The sequence below is a fragment of the Pipistrellus kuhlii genome, unplaced genomic scaffold, assembly GCF_014108245.1.
Source record: "Pipistrellus kuhlii isolate mPipKuh1 unplaced genomic scaffold, mPipKuh1.p scaffold_m20_p_9, whole genome shotgun sequence".
Classification (NCBI taxonomy): Eukaryota; Metazoa; Chordata; class Mammalia; order Chiroptera; family Vespertilionidae; genus Pipistrellus; species Pipistrellus kuhlii.
Window position 1 is genome coordinate 5,825,845 of NW_023425595.1, and position 27,609 is coordinate 5,853,453.

The 27,609-nt window shown below is 36.9% G+C and overlaps 1 protein-coding gene across 2 annotated transcripts in view; it reads right to left on the bottom strand.

The window, feature by feature from the left end:
• LRRC4C (leucine rich repeat containing 4C) overlaps positions 1-27,609 on the bottom strand; it is a 707,813-nt gene that overhangs the window by 535,644 nt on the left and 144,560 nt on the right. Inside the window, exon 2 of one of the 2 annotated variants that reach the window (XM_045577671.1) lies at positions 518-599. The gene's annotated coding sequence lies outside the window, so the exon portion shown is untranslated. Of the gene's footprint in view, positions 1-513; positions 600-27,609 lie in introns of both variants that reach the window. The other variant, XM_036427214.2, reaches the window with a different exon arrangement.

Here is a 27,609-nt window from a genome sequence, read left to right on the forward strand (position 1 = left end):
ATACACAGAAAACAACCAAATAATTATACAAATAAACATGAACTTGGCCATTGGCAAGGTAAACATAGCAGGAGATAATGCTGATAGGAAACAAGAGGGTTAGAGAGGAGCCAGTGCAATTGGCTGATGGATTCAGGGAGGCAAATAACACTAAATGTGGCTATCTGGTAGGCCAAAATGATAGAGAAAGACACGGGGATAAATGAGTTCAGTAGGAGTGGAATAAGTGGGAATATATGTATAGATGCGGCCAGAAAGCAAGCTTTCTCATTTTTACCAGCAGCAGAATAGTTATGAGAGACATAGTGATTCCAGGCAAAAATGCAACATGTGCACTTTGAGGAGAAATGGAGCCAGGTGCATACATAGACCCCACTCTCATCAGTGAGAGCTCGCCTATGACAAGGTTCCAGCAATTAACCATATTCACAGTCTACTCCAATGCACTTTAAGTCACACAGGAGACAATTTTTCTTTCTCCTTTTATAAAATAGTCACAGATGTTGTACTCACATACATTCAGTCAATTAGAGTTTCCAGCTCATGTGGTCTTGCTCTCTCTGGGTGATCTTGCAGCCTCACAAGACAGAGAACCATGTCTAGGAAAGAGATGAAATTGAACTTGGCATTACACTTAAGGAAGTTAGAAAATAACTCAAGCAAAATTATTTGAAATTAAAATCCACCTAATGGAGTAACCAGAGGGAACAATTTATGTTTCTATATATTTATCCAAGTGTACATTCATTTTATAGTATGTCCTGCTTGAGGCTTTTCCAAGAATACAAAAGGCTTTGTAAAAAATGATAGTAATCATAATATTTAGTTCTGGATAAATAGCTTGCTTTAACGAATTTTTCTTTCTATTGAACTGCACAGCAATATTTTTCTATAAAGAAAAAAGTATAAACCAACTGCTATTATGGCCTCATTTTTCTTTGCACACTCTATTTTAGTCAAATGAATGTATCCCTCATTCCTGATCATGCTTGGCTTTTCATTCCTTTTATGGCATTGTTCATTCTATCTTATCTGTCTGAAACATCACTATATTTGTTCTTTCCCATTTACCTCACAACAGACTTAAAGTGATTATTTAATACCCAGCTCAAATATCACATTTTTCATCAAATCTGTCAATCAAAATTAATCTCTACCTCATCTATATCCCTATCATCCACTGCTTGCCATTTGCTATGAAACTTATAACCAGTGTTTCTAATTCCATCTGCCTGCCTTTGAGCTGTGATAACAGGCAGAATGTTTTATCTATGAGGATGTTTTTGGTTTTTTTTTCCTTAATCTCCATCTAACCTGTGTACATAACATATTCAAATATAATGTACAATTGTTCCTTGCTCTACTGTGGAGTAAATATGCCATTTAATAGTATTGCTATCATCAGGGATTTTCACTATACCAATCTGATATATATATATTTTTTTCAATGAGAATACTTTGTTTTGTTTGTTTGGTTTTGCTTCCAGAGCATTATTCTCTCTACTTTTCTGCCCTCAATTGACTACCTGTAGTCTCCTTTGAAGTTTTCTCATTTTTCCAGCTCATCCTACATAATACATGTACCATGGCTTACATCATGAACATCTATTTTCTTATTTTCTATTACACTAACTTTTTTTGAGATCTAATCTAGGTTTATGACTTTAAATATCATCATCTATACACCAGGGACTGTCAAACTTTTGTATTAGGCCAGATCTCTGCATGAATACAACATCTATAAGCAATAATCTACTCTATAGACCCACTTCGATGCAAACAGACAATATACAATGAGTATATCCTAAAGCCCTCCCAATACCAATTTCCTCCTCCTGGATTTCGTCTAAGAGAAGAGAAAATTTATCTTATCGTGTTTTTTTTTTCATTCCAAAAAACTTCCAGTCATTTTGACTCCACTATTTTTCCCATACCGCATATCAAATCAACAAATCTTAGCTGCTAACTTCAAAATATATCCAAAAAGGACCTAAAATATGACCACTTTTCCATCTCTGTCTAAAATTCTGACTTAGTTCATAAAGTTAATTCATGGTGAACTCAGAATTATTATTATTTTTTTGTGAATTCTAAAGTAGGTCATTTTCTACAATATTATTATTAGTAATACCTAAGCATAGGCTATTCATATTTGACTAATTTGTAAAGCTAGGAAAAAGTTAGATTCTAATAATGAAGTTAATAATGACAACTATACAACCAAGCACTTTTGAGCACTTATTATACCTCAGATACTAATATCAGTGATAACCTATATTAGTTCATTAATTTGCAAACAATTCTGTGTGGGTGAAACTATAATTATCTCCACCTAAAAATGGAAATGGGTATAGAGAGATTAAGTAATTTGCATAAGGACACACAGCTAGTAATTCAGAAAATGATGTGCCAATCTAGGCAGCTTTGAGACACAAAAACTACATTTTTATTAAAAAGTATTTTCCCCCCTCTGTTTTACTGAGAAACTAGTAGCTCTGTGCACAAATCCCTGTGCCAGTAGCTTGCCAGTAGCTTGCTGCCACCTTCTAGTAGCTCTTTACCTGCTGTCCTGCCCTCCTGCAGCTCCCCCAACACATACCCCCCTCAGCTTGATGCCCTGCCCCTTCCTGTAACTCTCCACCACCAGCTTGTAACCAGCAGCTCACCACTGCTCTCCTGTAGCTCTCTGCTGCCCGCTTATAGCTCACTTCCCACTCTCCTGCTGATCCATGATCCTGAATGCTTTTTAAGTAATTACTTAAGTAATTGGTGAAGGATAAGTAAGCAGGTCCTGAAGATGTTACCATAGTATCAGGTACTCTATTTTTTAATACCATCGGTCATTACACTTCACAGCATAATGGCCATTAACATATTAAATCTTTATTATATAAGATAACTGATATATAACACTACCTAAGTGTAAATTGCACAACATAATTTGATATGCATATCTATTAAAATGGTTACCACAATAAGTTTAATTAGCATTTATTATTTCACAATTGTTATAATTTTTTTTCTTGTGATGAGTTAGGATGTTTAAAATATACTACCTTGGCAACTTTCAAATACACAATAAAATATTGTTAATTCTAGCCAGTATGTTATGCCTTACTCCCCAAAATACAACATTTGAAGATAACACAGCAGAGTGCCAAAAGGCAATCACTCTTACACCTAGCTGAGAGTGTTCAGGGACTATCTGGAAGCCTAATAATGCATTAAAAAATAGAGTACCTGATACTATGGTAACATCTTCAGGACCTGCTTACTTATCCTTCACCAATTACTTAAGTAATTACTTAAAAAGCATTCAGTCTCCACTGTAATTCACTCCTCTTTGCCATTGCTTCCATGAACTGACTCATTATAATAGTGGAGAGCAGTAGCAGTAATCACTCTGTGATTACCAAGAGCCAATAACATGGTTATGACAAACATCAATCAAATTAGGAGTGCCACTGCTTGAGTCACTTAATAAGAATCAGTGGTGATTGTGCTTTGGCAGAAGGGGGCGAAGATGAAGGAACAGGCAGGCCTATAGCCTCCTCCAGTTCTGACAATGTGTTTCCTTCTGATAAACATCTCTTCTGGCAGGAAAAGAAAAAGGTAACCTCCCTCTGAGTTCTCTTCCTTTGGATGAGAGTAACACAATGATTATGAACTGTCTCAGGATAACGTTCCAGAAGAAGGGTGAGGAAACCTACAGATAATTCACTCTACATGACAACAAACCAAGGCAGTGTCTTAGGATTTGCCTGTCCCACACCGGAGAAGAAGCTTGGAACAAACCATTATTATAAGCATGATCACAGCAGTAGGGAGCATAAGGTTGAACATATACAATGTGCCTGGTATGATCATAAGTGCATTACCTGATTTATGTTGATTCTGTGTTGTACCAATTGGCTTGGAGGTAAGGCACCTTAGGTACATAAGCATGATGTCCCTGAAAATATATTCTCTAAGTGAGGCAGACTTGAGGAAATTGAGGAAAAAAGGATTAAATGATAGTCTCATATCAAATGATTACTATCAGAGTTGAATAAGTTCCAGAAGGCATGCTACCTTTCTTCTCACCTGGCTTTTCTCCCCATCACAAACCCCTCACTGTGTCTTTATCCTTAAACTAGATGCCTGATGCATGAAATTTGTGCACTCAGTGGTGGTGCAGCAGGGAGCGGTCCCACAGCCCGACCTGCAGCCTCTCAGAGTCTGGGAGCCCCCAGGGAATGTCCAACTGCCAACTTAGGTCAGCTTAGGGGAGCACCTAAACCAGCAGTTGGACATCCTTAGTGCTGCTGCAGAGGCGAGAGAGGCTCCTGCCACCTCCACTGCGCTTGATGTGAGCCTGGCTCAGGGCTTCTGGCTGAGAGGTGCTCCCCTGTGGGAGCTCACTGACCACCAGGGGACAGCTCCTGCATTGATTGTCTGCCCCCTGGTGGTCAGTGCACATCATAGCAACTGGTTGTTCTGCCATTTGGTCAATTTGCATAATAGCTTCCTATACACTTGAAATTTATACAATTGTATAGGATGGAGATAACTATGCAATTGTATAAATTTCAAGTTTTCCTCCAGCTAATGATTTTATCTTGCAGATGCATGTTTTAGAGGCTATCGAGAATTGAGAAAATTATACAACTCTACTGAGGGTGAGTCAGTGGGTGGCTGCATAGGGTTGGAAAAAATATCATCAAAATATTAAAATAGTGATCTCATAATTACATAGTGCTGTATAAACCTGTTTATGGTATAATAGCAAGAAAAAGGGGAACTTTAAAAATGACATATATTCTATACATATGTATATACTATATATGTGTCCACATACAAGAGTAAGATGGAAGAACATGGGACAATTTTCTCATGATTTGTTGAATACAGTATAAGACTGAGTAACGTTTATATTGAACAAATAATATTTTAACAAAAATGTTTGATAGAAATTTTGAAATTGGAACATAATTTTTAAAGATGATTTTTAAATTGATTTTAGAGAGAGGAAGGGAGAGGGAGGGAGAAATATCACTGTGAAAGAAACATCAATCCGCTGCCTCTTGCACACCCCCTGCTGGGAAATGAGCTCACAACTCAGACATGGGTCCTGACTAGGAATGGAACCCTGCACCTTTTGGTGCATGGGTTGATACTTAACCATTGAGCAATACTGGCTGGGCGAAAATATAATTTTTATAAATAAATGGCATAATGGCACTCAAGGAAAGGGCTCAAGAAAGGATCTGGAACAAATTTGTAGAGAAAGGTGGTAGAGCCTTGTTCCTGTGGCAGTTCTCTTAGTAAATGTTTTCAGGGGGGAAAATGTTACAGAAAGCAATTTAGACATAGTTTTCCAACTCTTATTCTTTCACTCAATCACCTTATCATCAGAATATTTGTTCCAGTGAAAGGAAAATGTCATGAAGGCTGGATTTATGTAATTCACCACTGTATCTCCAGCACAAAGAATGGTCTCTGTGCTATGTCCATGAGGATCTAAATAAAGTTTAATACATGCTAAGTTACCCTGCTATAAAAATGAGTATGATTTGGTTTACCTCTATAGGATATTAATTCAGGTGGCTACTTATAGTCATTTATAAAGCATACACTAGGTATCAGACATGTAATATATGATATTACTATAAACTTATCATAGCTCTATCACTTCTTACTTGACCTCACTATGTCTCAGCTTCCTCATCTGTAAAATGGTAATAATGACTACCTATTGGGGCTGTTTTGAGAAGTAAACAAAAATATCTTAGTACAGGCATATCTCAGAAATATTGCAGGTTTGATTCCAGACTACCACTATAAAATGAATCACAATACAGTGAGGTTCATGATTTTTTTTCCAGTGCACACAAAGTTATATTTATGCTATCCTATAGTCTAACTGTGCAACTGCATTATGTCTACAAAAGCAAGGTGCATAGCTGAAATGAAAATAATTCATTCCTAAACAATGTTAACCACTATCTGAGCCTTCAGCAATTCATAATCCTTTTGCTAGTGGATGGTCTTCAAGTTGTAAAAAGCAAAATATCTGTGAAGTGAAATAAAGTGAAGCACATAATAAATTGAGGTCTGCTTGTATATAAAAAGTACTTACAGAAGTGCCTGGACTCATAATATGTACCAGAGAAGTATATGAAAACATACTGTTACTGGAAGCTTCTGGTAACACTTTGAAAAAGCTTTTATCTCTACTGCACCAAGAAGCAAACAGATGCATGGTAGTTAAGCAATTTCATCAAAGGCCTGCTGTTCATTTAGAAGTGTTTCTCCAATCCTCCCATCCTGTTCATGCCCTTGCCTACATTCCTAGATCAGACCCTAGTCACTTCCTGCTTAGACATTGTCAGTAACTAGTTTCCTCATCTCCCTTTTTCTTGTTTTATCTCTCATCCTTTAATGATCATATTTTTAAGTACATATCAAATTATATTATTTTCCTCTGTTTAAAAAATCCAAATGACTCTATATTGCTTGTATAATAAACACCAGGTTTCTTAGAAGACCATTGCATGCTTGTAATTTCATATTAAAATATTTCATTTATTAATGTTCCAACATTGTAGTCAAAACACTAGACAATTAAACTAAGATCAGATACCCCCAAAATCAGGCAGTCTTGGGTTTCAGTCACTAGTGGTCAAGCTGCTAATTGTGCAATGGTCTGCATGCTGTTTACTTATTTAATCCTTAGCAACTCATTTGGAAGAGGTGGATGACAGCATTTAATGCATAATTTTTGTGCACATAATAATCACTCAGTAAATGATAGTTATTATTATCATTACCTTTGGTGCAAGATCAACGATAGACATGCTGAAGAGATCACATATGAACCAGAGAACCCAAGTGTAAAAAGTGAATTGAAACAAAAAATAAAATTGGCTGGAGTCAATCAATGACAGGATTTCAGAGTTAGATTGCTAAATCAGTATAATTTGTGTGATGATACAATTCAATTATAAATGGAGTATTTCATTATTTTTTAGTCTTTTAAAGAAATAAAAATATAAACATGACATAACTTAAGAGAAAAAAAACACACAAATAAATTATATTATTGTATGGATCTGAAGAGGTTTGTAATGAATTTAGAAGTAATAAATAGAAACATTCTATACCCTAATTCTAACTCAAAATATTAAGAATTACTGTGTGATTTTATAGCTCTCCAAGAATATGCTTTCCTACTAATGAGTACTCTCATATAGATTTTACACATGCTTATGTTAAATATAGGTTAATTGACAGATATTTTGAAATGCTTGGAGTGATTAATCAAGGCTGTTTCATTTAGTGATGAGAGATATTCACAAAATTTCAAGATTTCAAGTTTAGTTGCATTTAGTTTATAAGCATGAATACTCATTTGAACTCAAGGAAATATTTTGGGCACACAGAAGCTAAATGGTGATATTATGAAACACAAACCTAGCATGAGTGACCTTGAGGTAACTTTCAGGTATCTTTAGACTAATATTCAGTGTTAGCTGAGGTGTAGTTTCACTTGTTTTAACCTAGATAAAATGTTATTTAAGATCATGTTTTTAGTATTCATTTATCCAAGTGGTCACTAAATATCCACTAAGTACCAAGTAGTATGCAAAGTGCTAAAAATAAAATAAGTAGTATAACTTTTTTCCCTAATTTTACTGACTTCATATTCTAATACAAAAGAGATACATAAAATATAAACACATTATTGATTTGTGATGGTATGTGTACAGAATCAAGAAGGTCACCACATGGCTATATGAGTTCAGTGTCAAGAAGCAGATACCAAGACAGTAATAGACATTTAATCAACTTATTGGGGGAAATGCCTATAAATGATAAAGGTAAAATATTCAAGAGAAAGAAAGACTGTCAGACTACAGAAGTCTAACAAGTGTGAAGGACAGTGGAAGGTCATAAGATTGAACAGAAGTATCAGGAGCAGCAGCACCATTCTAAGAAAGGTTGAACAAGACAGTGGGAAGTCCTTGAGCTATTGTTGTCCATTACAGGAGTCCTGTGTTTCATAGCAAAGGGCCTGTGCTAGTAGCAGTCATTGGCTGGGAGCAGCCCAATGGAAACAGCCTATCAGCAAAAGCCCTGGTGGATCCTGAAAGCAACAGCTAGAGTTGCCAATCATCTATGCTCCCAGCAGAGAGCCTAGTGACATACTTTAATGGCCACACCAATAGAGCGCTCAATTTTACTTGTGGACAAGGATTTCAGAGGGTTTTGAAAGATGAGTAGGAAGCCACAGATTGGAAAAGATGGCCAAGGGTAGTCCATGCAGGAACCAATGCAAAGACATAAAACAACATGGCAAGTGTTGGGGAGGTACAAGTAATGCATTAGGTGAGAGGACATGACCAAAGGTGCTGGCAGGCAGTGCACCAACTGGTGAGACTAGAAAGGGGCAGGACTCCAATCACAGAGAGCCAGGCAAGTGCTACAAGGATATCTGGCTTCATTCTGAAGGTGAGATAGAGTCAGTGGAGGATTCATGCCAGGCAGAGACAGTGGGGGATGTGCACAGTGTATAATGAGTCCTGTGGTACAGAGCACCTTCAGAGGGAGAACCCCAGGAGGTGAAGGAGAGGGAGATACTAGTAGTAAAAACAAGATCATATCACACAGACGTGAGTCCTAATCCTAGCTGCACCAATTACAAACCATGTGCCCAGTTAAGTCAATTAATGCCCCTGAACCTATATTATTAATTTTTTATATTGGGAATTACATGCCTATTTGCTTCCTGGTGCCAGGAGGACCACAGGCGAAAAGTGAATAGGAGCATGCTTAGGAGCTCAGGTGCCCAGAGCAGATAGAAACCTCTATTCATATCATTGTCTAAGTGTATGACCCTCCTCATATTTTATATATCCCCTCTATAAACCTCAGTTTCCCTCAGTGTCAAATGCCAGCAAAAACACACCTATCTCATGGAGGTTTTCCCTATAAGGTGATACATGTGCAGCATGAGTAGGAAATGCTCAGTAGCTGGGTACTAGGTGCTGTGCTAAGTGCCTCACACAATTGTAATATTCTGTTCTCAGAGCACCTTGGCTGGCAGGCTATTCTCCCCCTCTGAGTTTAAAGGAGCAGATTTATGCTTGAAGAGATTAAGTAGCCTGCTCACTGTCACACAAATGACTGTACCGGGTTACAATTCTCAGCTGCCTGACTTCAAAACCCATATTCTTAACCATTATTCTCTATTACCCTCCATTCCAGCACTAAGCAAAACCATCTACCTGCCAAAGAAAATGCAATTCTAAGAACTCACTTGTTGGCTATGGTTGAGTTTCTTTGTAATATCAGGAAGCTTTAAAGCAGAGTTAGGGACCATTTAAACAAAGCTGCCTGGTTTGCCCCAAGAGATGCTTTATTCAGTTCTTTTAAGTGGGACATTAAAGGCATCACACAGATTCTGATATAAGCTGTGTTCCACCATTGGAAGTTGGCTTCCATTGGTAAGGGAAGCGGGGTGAGTAAAAATGATGAAGACAGTGTTTTCAAAACTGTCTCCCCATCTAGAAAATTCATTGGGCTGTTCACACACATTACTCTCCTCATTTTAACGAGGAATACATTTCTCTCCTAACAATAAACAGAATTGATACAGATAATCAAAATGGATGAAAAATTGACCTACTAAGTCAGATCTATAGAGATTAGGCATAAGTCATGATCTATGAAGGCCTTTTTCCTCATCTCTACTTCCAGACATATTTTTAATTTAAAATGCTTAATTTCAGCCAGCTTCAGTATCTTAGCTGAAATAGCAGGAGTTTAAGGTTGCCTTAAATACTGAATATTAACACCCACAATTATAGCTAGTACCTATTAGCTACTCCATAAATGTTATTTCCTTGGATGAGTTGAAAAGAATGCCTTTGAAAATCATTTGATTATGAGAAGATAATTCCAGAAGTAAACAAAGGGAGTATTGTATTACTAGCTACAGACAGTTTAAATTTTTTATTATTATTGTCTTTATTAAAAAAGCTAGAAGCATTTAACATTCACATGTGCCTCTGTAATAGTTGGATTATATAGCTTAAGGAGAAGATATTTTATCCTCTTTTATCAATTGTGAGATTTTTATTTTCAAGAATAATTTTGTTGATTTCCCCTGTGAGGGGGGTCACATTCTATAGAAAAACATAAAGCTGCAAGAATTGCAAAATGCAGATACATTTTACCTCCAGCTTCAATGGAAAGGACGCAAAGAAGCTGCCTCTGGCATTAAAAAAAATTGACCAGCTAGCCCAACCAGCATGGCTTAGTGGTTGAGAATTGACATATGAACCGGGAGGTCATGGTTTAATTCCAGGTCAGGGACACATGTCTGAGTTGAAGGCTCAATCTCCAGTGGGGGATGTGCAGGAAGCAGGGAATTGATAATTCTCTCTCATCATTCATGTTTCGATCTCCTTCTCCCTTTCTCTATGAAATAAGTAAAAATATATATATTTTAAAATAATAAACATTAAAAAAAAGAAAGAACTGACTGGCTAAATGACTTAAGGTCTGCTGACTTTTTAAACAAAAGGCTACTCTGGATGATTTAGCTAGAACCTCTGTCTCTTAAAAACTCTCTGCCTCTGCTGGCGGAGTGAGATGGGTTCTCAAGGCAGCTATCTTTCCCAGTAGATCTGGAAAGCTCAGCAGCGCAAGGGGGAGACTTCCAAAGCAGTCATCCGGCTCTCAGGCCCTCGATGATTCTGCAAACAGCTGATAGGTTTGATCTAAACACTTGCTAATTTTCCCCCTGAAATTATGCTCTAGGAAAGACTATTTCATATAGTTTGGAACATAAGTCAAGACTTATCAACAACAAAAAAGATGGTAGATTTTCACACACACACACACACACACACACACACGCACGCACACACTAATCAGCCAAGGAAACTTCTATCTTTTTTTCTTAATTTTATAGCAATTCATTCTGGCTAATTACTACAGGAAATAAATCAAGATAATATTTTTCATTGTTGTTAATCCTCACCCCAGGATATTTTTTCTATTGAATTTTAGAGAGAGTGGAAGGGAGGAGGAGAGACAAAGAAATAGAGAGAGACCAATTGGTTCCCTCCTCCACTGGCTCTGACCAGGACTGGGGATTGAGCCTGCAACCAAGGTAGGTGTCCTTGACCTGAATGGAACCTGAGACCCTTCAGTTCACTGGCTGCAGTTCTATTCTCGGAGCCAAACTGATTAGGACAAGATAACCTTTAAGCAAACTGTATGAACTTATAAACATAATAAGCAGTTGAACACAATCCTACCCTACATAGTTGCATTGCAGTTCCTCTGACCCCAATTTTAAAAGTCATAAAAGGGGTATAACAGTCATAAGCATGAAGATGAATATAAAGTTTTTTAGAAGTTCTTTCAAGAAAATATATTTGCTGATAAAGTGAAAGCAGTGGTGGCATAGAAAATTTCAACATCTAGATCAATTGGTAAGTTAAGAGATCTACCCTCGATAGGGAAAGGAGACCCAAGAGGAACAGACGACTACTTAGGAAACTAGAATAAATTCTAGGCTGTATTTTTTTTTTTTTTTTTTTTTTTTTTTTTTTTTTTTTTTTTTTACTTTTTTGCTCTTGTTTTTTCTTTGTTGTTGTTTGCTTTCTGTTCTGGGATGCATTGAAGTTTCTTTGAAATTATATAATTCATTTAACTGACCAACAAGATAGATCCAGAAGCATAGAAGTATGGAACAGACTAAGGAATCTCAGAGGAAAGGCCTGGGTGGAAGGGTAGGGAGAGACTCACCTGTATGCATAGCCCATAGATACTGATAACAGTGTCCATGGGAGGGGTGAGTGCAAAGTAAAATGGGGGAAGAGGAAGGAGGACATCTATAATATTTTCAACAATAAAGATAAATGTAAAAAATCATTGAGAGAGGATTAACAAAAGAAAAAAATTATAGGATTCTTTTGAATTATACTTTAATCCATTTGCCAGTAACAGAGCCCTGTGTGATCTGGGGCTAATTTTGTCCCAGTGGCTTCATGAATCAGGAGGTTTTCTGTTCTAGCTGTTGGCATCAGGAAGATTCCTCACCAAGAGTGAGTGCCAGATATCCCCCTGTCTCTCCTTCAGCATGATTTCTCAGCCACAGTAGTTTCTTCACACACATTCCCTGGTCAGCTGAGAAGTCGAAGAGACACCTCTGCTGATCCTTAGAGTGCTCTTGTCTCACTGTCTCTGTCTTTGCCTCTCTCTGCAGCGACCTCCTCTCTGACACCCTGTTACTTAGAGCTCTAGTCCCCTTCACCTCCCTGCATCCCAGTTCTCTGCATGAGTCCTACTCTTCACACCAGACTCTGCAAACTCATAGCAGGCCGGATGCTGGGACAATTGTAGGTCTCACACTTGGTTCTCTCAACTTTCTCTCATTGTCTCTCCATAGTTACTACCTTTTGTTGTTTCAAGTTCAGTGTATTAAATACTGTTATGTCATATATGTTGTATATTTTAAATATTGTTTCAGGCAGGAAGTTAGATCTGGTCTCTTTTGCTTGATTTTAGTCATCTCTTGTTCCACCGCATGAAGCATCTTGTTGGGTGTACCTCATTGCTTTCATCTTATATGGCTCTGAAATAAAGTTTGAATGTTTTGGTTGTTAATCCTCACCCAAGTATATTTTCTCATTGATTTTTAGAGAGAATGGAAGAGAGAGGGAAAGACGAAAAGAAACATCGATGTGAGAGAAATGCATCTACTGGTTACCTCCTACGGGAGCCCTGAGCAGGGCCTGGGCCAGGGAAGAGCCTGCAACCAAGGTACATGACCTTGACTGGAATCAAACACAGGTCCACAGGTTGATGCTTTCTCCACCGAGACAAATAGGATAGGGCAAAGCTTGAATTTTTTTTTATGACTCCCTAATATAAGTCATATAGTCTATTCAATCTGAGCTGTCCACTGTCTCTTAATACACTTCATATTTAAATACACTTCAACCCAGCCAGTGTGGCTCGATGCTTGAGCATTGACCTATGAACCAAAAAGGTCATGGTTTGATTACCCATCAGGGCATATACCTGGGTTGCAGGTCTTGGTCCCCAGTGTGGGGCATGCAGAAGGCAGCCAATCAATGATTCTCTCTCATTGATGTTTCTATCTTTCTCTCCCTTTCTCTCTGAAATCAATAAAATATATATTTAAAAAGTAAAAATAAATAAAAACACTTCAAGTCCCATACTTTTGAACCAACTAACTCTTTTGTTTAGAATTTTACAGAGAGAGAGAGAGAGAGAGAGAGAGAGAGAGAGAGAGAGAGAGAGAGAGAGAGAGACTGAGAGACTACTGTACTGAGAACTTCTAAAAACTCAGAAATTCTAGGTTCCAGTACTAAATATACCACCAGGTGTCTATACTAGAGGAAAAACTTCACTACTCTTATAATGTTGTTTTGTTGCCAAAATGATGGTTGAAGGGTAAACCATTAACTTTCTAGTAATAAAAATAGATCAAATAAAAGCTTCTGGGTGTCTCTGTGTTGGGGCATCCTTGACTCTTCAGAGTGCTCTTCTGAAGAGCATTAAAGCATGGAATGAGATAGTCTCTATATCTTACACAGCTTTAAACCTATATATAATCTGATGATTATTCCATTGCTTTCCCTATTTTCCTTCCTTCTTTACTCTTTCTCTGAACTGGCATTTACTGAGACCTTACCATATCCTAGTATTGAGAACAAGAAGGAGAAAAAATTCATTCCTTCAAGCTAAATAACTCTGCCTGCTAAAAGTGTTTTTCTCCCAATCAGATCTCATGTATGCATTTATTTATTCCTTATATTCACAACAAGATGTAAGTGTCCCTTAATCTCAAATATATGTATACCTGTCTCATAGAACTCATTACACACTTCCCTTTGTATTGTAATGATCATTTTCATTTGTTTCTTTTTGATATATTTTTATTGGTTTTAGAGAGAGAAGAAGTGTGAGCAAGAGGGAAAGAGAAACATTGATAGATTGCCTCCTGTACTCGCCCCAACCAGGACTGATCCCGCAACCTGGGCATGTGCCCTGACCAGGAATTGAACCAGAAACCCTTTGTTGCTCAGAATGATGCTCAAACAACTGAGCCACACTGGCCAGGGCTCAGTTGTTTTATTCTATCAATTAAATAATAATATCACTAAGCTCAGAAATGTCCATTGGTCTTTGTATACACAGGGAATCCTATAACAGGTATGATGTGTGTGTGTGTGTGTGTGTGTTTAATTACTATACTAATACTATAAAATACAAAACTGGACAATACTAAAAATCTATATAAGACTGAACAATACAAAAGTGTATAAATAACAAAGAATGCTTTATGGCATCCTCATTGCACTCACGCCCATTAATTTATTTCTCAGAGGAAACTAGTATACACATTTTGAAATATATCATTCCAGAATTATTCTACAAATACACATACATATGGAGTCATCTTACTTTTTTCTTTGGAAAAAAAATAGATCCTGAAATATATTGCTTTTCAACTTCCACTTTCTACTTAATATATATCGAGTATCTTATCTTGTCAGAACATACAAAAGTACCATATTCATTTTAAAGGCCGTTTAATATTTTGAATGAATATATGCATGAATCAGTGTGGTATAAGCCCAGATAAGCACGGATAAGGAGATGCTATATCCTTCCACTGGGGTAAAATATTAGCTGCATCAGAGAAAAATGGAAATAATTCTGCACCATTCTTCATAGAAATAAGGCCATTGTAATGTATAACAAAATCTGGAGGGCTGAGACAGGACGTAAACTGTGCATTGATTTTTTTAGTGAATTGTTTTATGTTATTTCTGCTAAGCTCTCAAATAAAAAGCTACAACGAGAGGGAAGACTTCTTTCCCAAAACTCTCCTCAGATAAAGAAATGGAGATTACATTGAGACATATTGCCCAGAAGGAGACAATTGGGTTCAATACTGAAACACACATCATGCAACATGAATGGCATTCTACTGTGTTTGTTAGCTGACAGAAAATCACAAGTAAAGGGAGAGTAAAAAATATTTTTCCTGATGTAAAAAATAGTACAGAGTTAAGAAATAAAACATATTAGGAGGAAAGTAGGTCACTAGTATGTCCTTACAAGGCTTGTATTATGTACATACATTGCACAGATATTTGTTTTGTTGTCTAGAGTTGTAGAAAAATCAATATGTCTGCATTTACATATTTTTTAACTTGGATCTTAAATTGCTGGAGAATCTTTATAATAGCCATAATTGTGAGCAGCAAGTTTTAGTCTAAGGGAATCCCATATAAGCAACTATTCATTAAAAGGTGAAAAGACTAAAAGAAGGTGCTACATTAAGGTGGTTTTTTAAATATATAATTAAGAAGAGGATCAGCCGAAGCCAGTTTGGCTCAGTGGATAGAGCATCAGACTGCGGACTGAAAGGTCCCAGGTTCAATTCCGGTCAAGGGCATGTACCTTGGTTGCGGACACATCCCCAGTAGGAGGTGTGCAAGAGGTAGCTGATCGATGATTCTCTCTCATCGATGTTTCTAACTCTCTATCCCTCTCTCTTCGTCTCTGTAAAAAGATCAATAAAATATGTTAAAAAAAGAAAAGGATCAAATGTGGCAATACCAATATATGGGATGAGGACTAGAAGTAGTGGTGATAATATAACTGATGTCACTATTTTTTTAGTGGAGCAGAGTGACTGGGAGGTTAGTCTCTGGAGGGAAATTGCCTTCAGTTTAAATTCTGGCTCAGTTACTTCCTGGCTCTGGGAAAGATATCTCCATGTCTCAATTTTCTAAATATGAAATGGGCATAAGGATAACTACTTCAAAATCTATGCAGGGTTCCTCAAACTTTTTAAAGTGGGGGCCAGATCACAGTCCCTCAGAGAGCTGGAGGGCCGGACTATATGAACTACTAATTCCTACTGTAACACCTCGGCTGCGCTCACTGCCCAAAAAACCTGGCGGGCCAGATCAGACTCCTCTGCGGGCCGCATGTGGCCCGCGGGCCTTAGTTTGAAGACGCCTGATTGCAATGGTTACCAGAAGAATGTTACTTTATTTTTTATTATCAATTACTTGGGAAACTTAGTGACTGTTAATTTAATTCACATGTGAGATTCAAGTATTGTCCAAGATATTGTACATGCTATTCTTTCCATCCTTCCAATTTTCTTTAAGGTGAACAATACTGTTCTGATTTTTAACAATGGTGAAAATAATTGCCTGGCTGATATGGCTCAGTGGTTGAGCATCGACATAAGAACCAGGTTATGGTTTGATTCCCAGTCAGAGCACATGCCCAAGTAATAGGCTCAATCCCTAGTAAGGGGTGTGCAGGAGGAGCCCAATCAATGGTTCTGTCTCTTCCTCTTTCTTTCTCTATGAAATAAATAAAAGAATATTTTAAAAATAATGGTGAAATTAGCAACCTCAGTGACAATATAATGTACAGACAGAACAGAGAGTGACCACAGAGGAGGGACTGAAAGCAAGTCTTTGTGTCTCCAGAGTCCAGTCTGTTGAAATAAACAAGACTTTCTCTACAAAGAAAACATTTTCAAGTCTTATTTAGGGGATTTGAGAAGCATGTACACTGGAACTGGAGACTGGTTTTGAAACTTAGGCTTCCTTCTGCTTTTTTATTCCATATGGATGTGTACCATGAAATAGATGCTGACTTAGAGGTTCTCACACTTCTGCTCTTCTGAGCTCTGCTGCCCTTTTTAAGTTGTGTTCACTTTTTCTAGAATTGAGATGTTGCTTGCATGGAGGGGCACCCTTCCATCAGTGCAGATGTAAATTTTATAAAATGAGCAAAAATTGAGACAGCTCAACATGAAGCCCACTGGATGCACTGATGATTCAGGGGAAGCTGAGCACATGGTCCAAGAAGCTGCATGAGGGTCGCCCCTTGTCCATGATCCTAAGAGCCAGTCAGTACAAACAGAAGTAGGTCACAAGCAATTGTTAAAATTATTCCTGTACTTGTAAGTCAGTGTTTTATTTAAGGTATCCCAGCATAACTCCTTCTGGACCTGGCATACATCTCTTTCCTATCCCCAGCCACCAGCACCCCACACACACACACAACACATCCACACACATGATTTTTCCCTTGCCCAGTGTGTAGCTCACAGATGCTTTTGCTTCTATACAATTGCCAAATCAGCTTCTTAAAGGCAGAGTAAATACAGTGTTCCCCACACAACATTACTAATATACTAGAGTTATTAAGAAAGAGGTCTTTCTTTTTTGAAATATATTTTATTGATTTTTCAAGAAAGAGGTCTTTCTGAAACAAAATGCTTCTAAGATGTTTCTCTCTTTTTTTTTCTTTCTTTTTTTTCTTTTCTTTTTTTTTGCCCAGCAAAGTACCATGCCTTTATTCTGAATCTTACAAAGAAGAAAATTACTTACCTAATGAGTATTATCAAGTTACTAATGTAATAAATTATATAATATTAAACCATCATCAATTTTGTAGGTACCAAAAAATATACAAATACATTCTTAGGATTTTCTGAAAGACTCTGTTTGCAAATGGTAAATCATTAACCATGGTGTGGCTCTTGGTAACTGCAGATCTCTGGCAATGATGCAGAATTAATATTGCTCTCAACATTCTGTGTGTGATAACTGTGGGAAATCTAGTATCATTTCTGTCATAAATCAAATTTCCAAAGATGTGGATACATCTTTGGATTTTTTTTTTTTTTGCATTCTTCTCATAGGCTTATTTATTCCTGCACCAATAACAAATGTCTTAATTATTCTTTCTTTCTTTCTTTCTTTCTTTCTTTCTTTCTTTCTTTCTTTCTTTCTTTCTTTCTTTCTATTAAAGTATTGTATATGTTTCCTTATCCCACCATTGACCCAAAATACCACACTTAGTCATGCCCTCATGCCCTTGGTGTCTACGTCCATTGGTAATGCTTATATGTATGCATACAAGTCCTTTGGTTGATCTCTCCCCCCTTACCCCACAACCCCTTACCTCCCCTTGTTTTATATTTGATATCTCAAATATCCTACTTTCAACAAACAGTACATTAAAAAGTTTCTCCTGAGAGGGATTCTATTTAGAAAATATTTTATTGTGGAAGAAAAATAAAGGAAGTATGGAAAAACAAATTATTTGGTCTGCATATTCCAAAGCCTACTCACTGTGTAGCAAGAGTTTTACAATCTATTACCAAGGCGTCCTCTTTTCCTGATTCTTACATGACAGACAAAGGTATTTACCAGCCATGCCTCAGGTCCAAATTAAGTCCCATTTCCTTAAGAAAGGCCTCCTGGATACTTGTAACTCATAGCAACCTTCACCTTCTCTGAACCTCTGACTATATCCCATTATAATTTATCTTGTCACTTAGTAAAAATGCCAAAGCTGTGTGTGATTACATAGGCATATTTTCCCCATTATATTTTACACTTCTGAAAGGTGTCACTCCAAGTCACCATCTACCTTCAGGCTTTAAACATCCTGCCATGTGCCGGAATATAGCAAATAATCAACTGATACCCATTAGGTAAAAATGAACCAGTGGCCAAAACCTATAAGGACTTAATCTTTTTTTTACCACCTCTGAAAATGTGGCATACATAACATGTCTAGAAGGGCAACAAGGATCTTCCAAAAATCCCGGTGCAATACAAAGTTTTTGAACAATTTTGGTCCTTTCAATATAATTCTTCCTTGTTCTACTAGTAACAATCAAGGCTAACTCTAGGATAACATGTATTTTAACTGTTCAATTTTATTTCATAGTCACAGAGGGAAGCTGAATCCTAATATATCTTATATGATTTTCAAGTCCCATGTGATCAAGTGTCTTAGAAACCCATCTAATAGAAAAATCACAGAGCCACATAAAAATAGCTAGACATTAATTATAAGAAGCCTAATAACACAGGTGAGGAGCTAGCATATTTTCTGCTCCCTGTCCACAGGACATCAGGGCAATAGCAGTATAGTTTACCCTTGTTCTTGTTTAAGCAATTGTGTGAAAATGACTCTGTCATGCATAGGATCCCATTGGCATCAACCAAGAATGCATGTAAATTTAGGGAATGATCACATTTCCTGTTTACACAGAAAAAAAAACTTAAAAATTATTTTCTAAATCTTGAAATAGAATAACTCTATCAGAGAAGAGGTGATGAAGCAGCCTCTCCTTATAATCAGTTTTATCTCACTATTTTGGAAATTAGTGCATAAGAAAGATTTAGAGAGTTATAATTATTTTGGTTCCTATATCACTTTAAAGCCCTCTACAAATCAGACTTGAGGCATTTGCATGATTCTAATCATTGGGGTCAGTATGTGAGGCAATTTAACCCCCCAAGTACCAGGAGGGCATTTTTACTTCAGTAGCACCAGGACCTTGGGTTCTTGGTATAATGGGGATGTTAATACTATGAGATCACTTTGCTGAAAGCCCAATTAATGATTAAACGGGGCCATTTCTAGGATGATGAGCCCTGCCTCAGTGTAACAAAATAGCTCAGCCTATTCAGTCATACAAAATGCAGGGTTGTGTCACAGCGTGGTTGATGCAATAATAAAGGGATCCTAGGCAGCTAGGTGAGTCATCTGGGTAATTGGCAATGGCATGGCACCACCACCTGCAATTTCTTTTCCAGTTTAAATTACCAGGGGCAATGAATTGGGGTCTGGACTGTCTGGGGCTTATTAGACAACAGCAAACATTGTAGAAACCCTTTTTTGTGTGTAACCATTTTCTCAGCTTTATCCCCAAAGATTGGGCTCAGGGAATCTTGGGGACAACACAGGGATCACTTCCCATCCCCCAGCGCCTCGGACCCTAGATGGTGAGACTTTTTGCCTGCTTCACTTTCAGAAAAGGGGCTGTGTGAACAGCACATAACCATGGCAAATTAAGTTTATCAAGTTAAGTTGCCATGACATTTTAATTTGTGTTACATCCATATTTAACAAATAAAAATGTGAAGTCATATTTTAAAGAGAATTTTCACTGATAAAGAAACTGACTCATGAAAGGTGCAATTTTTATAAAGAGAGAACAAACTCATATAGTTCAGAATATTATTCCACTGTATGTGGAGCAATATAACAATAAATTAGAAGAGAATAGTTTAAAAATCAAAGGCTGCTTTTTTAAAGAAGATATATAAGACATTATAAGAGATGTTTTCATATTCTTTTTTAAAGTTTCATTTTTTCCCATGATGTTCTAGAGTGATAATGTATTGTCCTCATCACAGAGGACATGTATTTTTTAAAAGATTGGGGAAAAATATCATATTTATAGTGTCTTTGGCCAGAATCATACTCTAAGACTAGTTCAGGGAGTCAGAAACCTGACTAGTAGGGCCAAAACCCAGTTCTGAGATATATGGGTTTTGCTTAAACTTATGGAATGTTCTGTTTCCAAAAAGTTACTTAAAACACATTTGGTACTGACAACTGTAATTCAACAAAGATTCTCTTTGCTTTGGCAAATCCGGACATGCATTCATAGGTAGAGGGAAGGGCTCAGAAACCCAGGAAGCTCTTCCATTTATTGTGACTCTGCCTACAAAATCTCGATTAACCCTTCACTTCACTTTAGAAAAACCCATTTGTTCCACACATGGGAGAACAATTGCTTTGATCAGAGACTCAGATTCCCTACCTACACTGTGTAAGCCTCCTTCTCATGCTCCGATGCAGTCTCCTCCATATGAGAATGTGAGGTGATACTGACACAGCCTGGAAGCCAGCTAACCCTTTTGGCTTTCATTGTATTCCTGAGTGCTTCGCTCAGAAAGGGCTGGGTTACAGATGAGAAACTGGGGCTCAGAGCTCTTGAACGGAGAACCCTGGAGCACAGCACAAGTGGCTGGGATCCTGGAACAAATTCCTTATGCTGATCTACTGTGAGAATTCAGCAAACTCAATAGTCCTTTAAAATTCCTCCTTTCATTCCTGAGGACCCAAATAGTCTCTTGCACTTATTTGCTGATTCACATGGTGTCCAGAGTCTTTTAAGAGAAAAATCTTAGAAGTTATCAGCCAATGTTCTGCCCAAGCTTCAATGCTTTATGAGCATTGTAATTTTCGGGTAGGCACTGCCTGCAATAGAGAATATTAACTTCTGGAGGTCCCTGTTCAATATTCAGGAAAATATTGGCACTGTTTAGTACAATATCTGCTCTGTATTTACCCCAGGGATTGTAAATGAGATGACTAAGGAATAGATCTAAAGTTCTCATCTGCAGAAGGGAATAATGCTATGTTTTTATGTCTATTTTGTGAAGTTTGGGTAGGGAATTAAGAAAAAAAATATTTTAAAAAATCATTATGAGAAGTATAGCATTTTGTTGCACTTATGTTCTTATAGGTTCATGCATGTTTCCATGAACATTGCTGGTTTAGCTCTCTTCATCATGTTAATACTCTGTACTCTCAAAGTAAGACATTGGGGGCCGCTTCTCTCTCTCTCTCTCTTTTTTTTTTTTTCTCCCCAATCAGTATGGACTCTCTCTGCTCCTATCCTGTTCTTACTCTGACCCTAATGGAATTTTACTTAATCTCATCATCGGCTTGGAAGACTTTGTTCTATGACAAGGTTAAGAAAAGTGAAGTTTACCTGTAAGAAAGAGCTGGGCTCCTGTGAGATACCTTGGGCTATTTTTTTTTATTTTTATTTTTTGCTCCCAATAAGGAAGGAGAATTCAGAGAAAAAAATCTAATGGAAACAGTTTACAATAAATATATAAAAATTCTGGCCTGAAAGCAATACAAAATAATACTGAATGTAAATTGTAGTTAACAGAATTAAAAATAAATAAAGTTTTCAAACACACACACATACAAATACACACACACACACACACACACTTCTGGGCACATGCAGAGCTTACTCTGAAGCCAGAGACAAATTATGGCACAGAATGTGGAAGATGACCCTGTTTCCTATGTCTAAAGGGATCCCAGCACTGCTCTAGTAATTAATTTTTTTTCTTTATAAATCTAGAGACAGAAACTGTGGCATGCCCATTGACTTTTTAAAGACATATAGTGGCAGTAACTTCTTTTTTCTAAGAGGACTTACAAGAAAAAACAAACAAACAAACAAACAAAACCAGAGGTAGAAGTTGGAAAAATGCAGGAAAAACAGGGTGCAAGTTGCATAGGAATTGTGGGTAACAGGTGGGCTAGGGTCACACATGATACATCTTTGTTTTCCAGGAGCCCTTGGGAGTGGGGGATGAGATCCAGTTCTTCCTGATTTTATGGGGACTGATGACAATATTCCCTAAGACATAAACTTGTAATAAAAAGTAAATTCATTTGTATACGAGTTTAGGAAAGTGTGTGGTACATAATTTAGACAATGTAAAATGTGATAGTTGGGTAAGGGCATGAGCCAGGGGGTGGGGGCAATGGGGTATAAGGACACATATGTAATACCTTAATCAATAAATAAAACAAAAAAAGAATAATTATTAAAATAAAAATATAACAATTATTAAGAAATAGCTATTTTGACAAATTAGAGCATTTATCACATTGAAATCAGTGCTTGATTATATCTGTATCAATAGATTCTCTGTTTTATAGGTATATCCTTCTGCCAGTCTCTTTATCTCTCCCTTTTATAGGTATATCCCTCTTTTCATTCCCTCTTTCGTGGTTCATAATGGCTAGCTATATTTTCTGAGCTGTTTCCACATTCACCTAAAATTCTGTTTTCTCATCTGATAAATGAGAAATTGGGGTTATAACATGTGTAAGAATCCTTCAACAATCACCAAACTGTGATTTTTCTGAATATAATGACAGATGAGATGGTTCTAAAAAGTGTACTGCATGGGTGACCAAGTCTGGGATTATATCTCCTGCTCCAACTCGCCAGAAAGAATCTTTAAATATGGTGGGAGAGAGTATCTTACATACTTCCATTTCCTTTTCTAATGTAAAGCCTTCAGGTGGGTTTCAGCATAGTCTTCTGTCAGCTTCCATTCTAACAGGAGGTGGTATAAAGGAGGGACTAAAGGCATGGACCCCACAAATGGCCTCTGTTTGAAATTCAGTCCATGAAATTACTAGCTCTGTAGCCTTAACAGTTTAATTAACTTACTTATGATCCCCCACTTTCCTCAACTATAAAATGGGGGTGATGACAATATTCCCTAAGGCATAAGTTTGTAATAAGAAGTAAATACATTTTTATAAGAGTTTAGAAAAGTGTGTTATAGATAATTTATACAATATAAAATATGATAGCAATCAGGAAAGAGCTACTCTGACAAATTAGATCATTTATCATATTGAAATCGGTGCTTGATTATATTTTTAATATTTCACATAATGTGTTTCACAAAGGCTGGACCAAATAGCATGTGATAATAAATATTTGATGAGTGTTGGAAACATAATTGAACTCCTTTGATGAACTCCCTTAATTCTTTGTTTAAGAAAGATTCTAAGATTTGAAAAATAAACCTGTGCTTGACACTGGGAGTTTAACAGTTAAAATCACAATCTATATTCTCTAGAGATATGTAGTCATTTTAAAAAAATATATTTCATTGATTTTTTTTACAGAAAGGAAGGGACAGGGATAGAGACTTAGAAACATCGATGAGAGAGAAACATCAACCAGCTGCCTCTTGCACACTCCCTTCTAGGGATGTGCCCGCATCCAAGGTGCATGCCCTTGATCAGAATTGAACTTGGGACTATTCAGGCCACAGGCTAATGGTCTATCCACTGAGCCAAACCAATTAGGGCCAATATATATATATATATATATATATATATATATATATATATATATATATATATATATATATATATATTTTGTAATCCTGAAATCTCAAATATTGACTTTTCAGTTTATAAAACAGTTTACAGAACTCAGATCTCAAACAGACACATATGATTGTTACAAGGAGAGCTTCATAAATAAAACCAGTGCCTCACCCATGCAACACTGGGTAAGTACAGTAGGGTTAGGTCCTAAACAGGGATAGTTTCTGCACTCTGCTGTGCTCTGTCTGCAAACTAGAGGCAGACTGGGCCTTACCTTGTGGAAGACTGGCAAGAGCGGTGGTTCTTGGCTCTGCCACACATTAGAATTACCTGGGAGCTTTTAAAATATATTGACTCCAATGTAGTTGGACTTGGGCAGACCTGAGCATCAATATTTTTTTAATTATCCTGAAATGATTATCGTTTATAGCTAGAACTAAAATCCAATTAACTAGGCAAACTTGTTGCAAGAAATTATAGATTTTTAAAGGGCATACAACTCAGAAGGATAGTTTTGTAAAATTATTTCTCATGAAACTACATGGTTTAGTGGAGGCTCTAGAATGACCAAGGTGCATGATTTGCCCAGAGCTACCAGGTCCCTGAAACACATAACCTATCATCCAAGTCTTACAGGCCCAGGCAAAGCAAGGTGGTTGGTTATCCTAGGTATTAATATAACAAAAAAAAATCTATTTTATTTATAATACTCAGTATTAAAATGTGCTGCAAATTGATGGACATTATCAATTATATCTAATGTCAAATTTCCGACACAAAGGAAAGCGCTAATGCATTAATTCTGTGTTACATTGAATTGCATTTGAATGTATGTGTCAGAATTTCTAATAAAACCTCTCCTGTCATTTTGATGTCTATATTTAAACAGTTTTTAAAGGTATTTCCACTTTGCAAAATTATTATCCCATACTTCTCTTTATTTTTCAAATAATTCCTGACCAAGTCCATTCACATAAAATTTTGAGTAAGCACACACACTATGAAAGCGTGTCATGTTCAATCAGATGCTGAGAAGGTTTAACACAGCTGTTCTGTGATTGCTCTTCCAGTGGCATAAGAGTGGGTTACACAAAAGCAAGTAAACACACAACCACCCACACTGACATCCTATTAGAGACACTTGAGGCTATGTTCTAACTTTAAGGTACGTTATTCTAACCTTTACTTTTTCAATAATTAAAAAAACACAAGTAATTTAAAAATGTCACATGATGGTAATTCTATTTTAAATGGTTAACAAATGCTGGTGCACAGTAGGCAATCAATAAGACATATTGATTAAAGGAAAGTTAAAGAGATGGAAGGAAGAAAGGAGGAAAAGAAGCAAGGAAGGAAGGAAAGCTTTATTACTGTTCTTATTAAATGCACTTTTGTATTATTATATTTATAAAAAATCTATCTTAAAGTTGCATTGTAATGCCTTTAAAAGTCTTATTACCAAATTTTAATCTAGGTAAATTTATATTTCCCTTTTGATATATCAATAGAATCAAGATAAAACAAATGGATATCAAAGTTGATTTCAAATTTTGTTCTAATAAAAGAATTATGAATTTAAAGTCAATATGTGCACTATTCTACACTGGTTACTTTTATTTTGTAATCTTATATGTATGAACTAAGTATCCTCCATCTACAATGATAATAAACTAGACAGGTGTAAAATTAAGTCTCTGTGATTACCATATAATTCTTCTGAAACAATTCTGTGGGAAAATCGAGAGATTAGATTTTGGATTGAAAAAATAATTTGGTCTCAAGATATGTGAGATGACTGATCCCCATCCCACTTATCTGTTCCTGGAAATTAAGTCCCATAATCCTCTTTGCAATATCTGCCTGATGGGGCATGTTCTAGCAAAGGAGAAAGCTAAAGACATTGGCATCCAAGGCAGAGAATTTGCGCATATTCCCTGGGCTCAAGGTAAATCTTAGTTGCCTGCAAATTGCTGAGAGGTGGAGTGTTTCTGAAATTAGATTCTGAAACTTAGCTTTTTACTTTAAAAAAACAAACAAAAAACAGATTTTGAAAGGAGGATAGTTAGAGAGTTTGCTAGAATGTATCACTGGTTTATTAGGTGTTAAAGGGTACTGCTATGATGAAAAGGAGCTTTGGGAATTCAATGGAAAAGCCAGTAATAACCCTGTCCACTGGGATAGCTCTTTCAAGAACTCAGATAATATATACATCCTTAGCTTACTGCTCCCCATTTGTCTGTCTAAATCCAACAGAAGCCGTTTTCTTCTTGACACATCTGAGATCTTGAGTTTTGGTCACACTAACTGCACCAAACAGTGGGAGAATTGCCTTTTTACAAGGTCCTCCTATACACCCAGATGGAAGGGTGGAAAGATTAAGATGAACAGGAAATTTGGAAAAGGTTCAGCTGTATGAGTTATTACAAATCTTCTGATAATAGTGCAGGTATTAAATTTATGAGACACTAAAAATTGAATTCCTGAGACAAGAGCTATTGTGACAAGAATAGCAAGTGTCAGATCATGATGCTCTTCACACGGCGAGAAGCAAAGGATGGTGACAGAGTTGTTCTACTTTGAAACCCTGAGTCTCAGTTTTGTTACTGGGAGGAAAGAAGGTGAGCTGCAGATATTTCTTCCATGGTGTCTATGTTCCAAACTGTGAGGTTTCAGGGCTTGGGAGGTAAAAAGAAAACTACCTAGTTAATATCAATTTCATAATTTCTTCCTACCTACTAGTATATCTTTTCATGGCTTTGAAAAAATGCACAACTGGTCTTACATCAATGTTAACAAATACGTGCTGATTAAAAAATAAGTGAAGAAGTATCAGAGAATGGTCATTCATTTAGTAAATGATTTTGGAAGTCTACTCTGAACAGATCATCTCTCTGAACAGATTCACCAGGAGATGAAATTGAAACGATTTATTTTATATGTGTTCTACATGTCATATGATATACAACATACACATACACGTGTTATCTAAACAAAGTTCTGTAAATCCAAGCTGTCAGAAAAAAGACCCTCAATTCTGAACTGCTTACACGGTGTCTCTCAACAGTGTTAGGTACATAGCAGTGCCTCATACCACTATCGGGGACATGGTCAGAGACAAGGGGATGAAGAATTCAGTGGTTTAATTTAAGATGACTCAGAATCCAGTTACATCATCTTTGGAAAGGGCTGGAGCCTAGGAGAGCCTCTCATTATTCAATGTTCCTTTAATCGCACCATGGGGAGAGTTGGAATGTCAGGTTATTTTCCGTTGCTACATCAATATCCACAATGTATTACTGGAAATGCAAAAATTAAACAAAGCAGACAGAAGATTTGATTTCTACCCTATGGATGATGTCACAGCTGCATGAGAGAAAGTAATGAAATTTTCCCCATTCTACCCAGCACCTTCCCACAGACACACATGCATTTACATGCTTTATGTAATCCTGAGAGAAACCCAATATGACTCCTGGTGTTCTGCATAAAGACACTGGGCAGATAGCAGTAAGAAACCTGCTTCTTTGTCCCTGTTTAATCTTGTCCCTGTTCTGACTAGGCTTGGCCAGGGGACTTGCTTTGATCAGTATAATGGAGATGTGATCATCTGTCAGTTCAAGCCTAGGTCTCTACTATTTTCTCTGGCTCTCTGTCATGGGAACATGCACAGGTGGAACTGCCATTGACTTGTGTTCTAGAGGAGATGTTAATTCGACAGCTACCCACCCACAATAGTGAATTCCAATATAGCATTTTCTGTGTGGCAGGTATTCTTTTATTTGTGAGTTGCTCTTC